This window comes from Schistocerca serialis, chromosome 3, assembly GCF_023864345.2.
Source record: "Schistocerca serialis cubense isolate TAMUIC-IGC-003099 chromosome 3, iqSchSeri2.2, whole genome shotgun sequence".
NCBI classification, from domain to species: domain Eukaryota; kingdom Metazoa; phylum Arthropoda; class Insecta; order Orthoptera; family Acrididae; genus Schistocerca; species Schistocerca serialis.
In genome coordinates this window covers 732,034,747-732,037,175 of record NC_064640.1, presented here as the reverse complement: position 1 = coordinate 732,037,175, position 2,429 = coordinate 732,034,747, and positions in this window count along the sequence as shown.

Sequence of the window (2,429 nt, the reverse complement as noted above, 5' to 3'; positions counted from 1 at the left end):
ATACTACACATACATTTACTGTACACAATGTAATCTTACAGGATCAAATAAAATTCAATTCAATTCAATTCAACAGAAGCTGTGCACAATATAATGTACTTACTACTGCTGGAGAGCTAGTCCCAAACAATAAATCCTACCACTAAAGTAGGAGGAATTTCAATTTGCTGGTGCCATGTGTGTTAATATTTTGGTCTATACTTTAACAAGAAAATTATTGTTTTATTATTCAAGTAAAGTAACTAAGAAAGCTTGCAAAACTGTGTATGAGGTAGCTCAGACTGAAATTGACATGAACTATCAATTCCAGTGAAAAGATTATATAGTAGCGCCATTGCTGTATTTGCAGCAAACATGCAGGCCAAACAGTTGCACAGTGATCATGCAAAAGGACACCTTGGACATATGCAGAGAGATGTGCTTCTAAAACTAACTGTAGCATTGGAACTACATCAGCAAAAGCATTATTAGTAACTTATTGTTGTTTTCTTTATATGATAACTTTAGACAACAGAAATATACTACATTAGTGGAACACCAATATGAGGAAATTGAAGAGGTCGCATTTCACATGGACATCGTACTTTAATTCTATCAAATTCCACAAAAACAATGCAGCATACAGATGATAAAACAAAAAAGAAAAGCAAGTTATGAACCACAAAGTATGTGCCAAGACTGTAGTTTTTCTGAGGCCAGCATAAAACCAGAGGACACTAGTGTTCAAGTTGATGATGAAGGCTTGTACAAGGTGATTAGAAACAGTCTGAAAAGCTTGTAATGGTGTTTTAGTGCAGGTTGTGCTGAGAAATAATTGTTAAGAAAAAAATTCGATATGTTGTGCCACTTCAAAGTTAAATAGCACTGAGGTTAGCCAATCAAGGCATCATGCATGAAAATTCAAGCAGTCCACCAGTTACAATTAGTGTCAGTTGTTCCCAGAGTGCAGCTGATAGTGAATGTGACTGCTCAGCCTTTGGTTTGGGTTCGATCCTTACTACCATCCCATTTCCAATTTTTGTAAAGCTCTCTAGTTTGGTTTGGGGAAACCAAATGAAGAACATATTTTGTGACACCATCTCTGGTGGGCCACTTGAATTTGCACATGCAACAGCCTGATTGGCTAACTTCAATACTAATTAACTAGGAAACAGTGCAACACACAGAATTTTTTCCTTAATAATTATTTCTCAGCACAACCTATCCTGGGACACCCTGCAAGCTTTTCAGACTGTTTCTGACCATCCTCTGTATATTATATTTGAACATGTTTTTGTATTTTTAGAAATGTATTTACATTTTTATACTTTTATATTATGCTGAAAAAATTAGAAAAATTGTCAATGTAATATGGCATCTGTTATACAGAGTGATTATAATTAAACTTCCAAGTACAAAAAGTTGTAGAAAAAAAAAAAAAGGACCAGTGCTTGGAAAGACGTCAAATTTGAACGGAATATTATTAAAGGAGGATGAAATGTTATGGAAAAAAAAAATCTGAACGAAAATTTTACCACTGTGTGTCACAGTAAGCAGCAGAATATGCAAAATAAAAGATGGGAGGTATACAGCTGTTCCCCAGTTCGTATCTGAGATGCTCTGCATGATTCTCAATGCAGGGTCGTTTGCTGCTGGTAAAGCTCTTTTGTGACTGACCATACACCAGTAGTTCTGCAGAAACTTCAGGCACTCAAGGGTATGAAAAAAAGGTGCAGGTCCAATGTCTGCCAAGGATGTGGAGAATATGATTGCCAAATTCATAAAGATAGGTTTGCTTGAACTGCAGTTTGCAACAGGGAGGAAAACAATTGATCCAACATCAGTAGAAGGTGTGGCCACAACATTGCAGGAGGGGTCGAGAAGTGGTGTGAAAATATGCAGTGCACAGGGAATTGCCCAAACTCTGGACATGCCTTTGAGCATGGTGCATGAAATTCTTCGATACTTCCTGCATTGCTATACAAAATTACTCATGTTCAGGAGTTGTTTCATACTGACCTGGCAGTAAGACAAATGTTTGTTCTAGAATTTCTTACTTGCATGGAAGTGGACAATGAATGACTATGGAACATTCTGTGGACAGATGAAGCCCATTTCCGCTTCTAAGGACGTGTCAGTACACAGAACTGCAGAATATGGTCAGTGGAAAATCTGCTCCCACATCAGCCGGCATCTCTTTATTCTGCAAAGTGAACAGTATGGTGCAGGTTGATAGCATTGTTTACATAGGACTGTATTTTTCTGAGGAGATGGGTTGTGGAGGTCCTGTTACCTGTACCATCACTGGCAAATTTCATTATGTCTCTAAGTTTGTCATCAAATATGTGAAGTCCAGGAATCCTACTCAGTTCACTAGAAAAACAGTTCAAACAAATCATATTAATGAGTTTTATTACAAAAAATTAAAAGACAATACTTAAATCTGACAA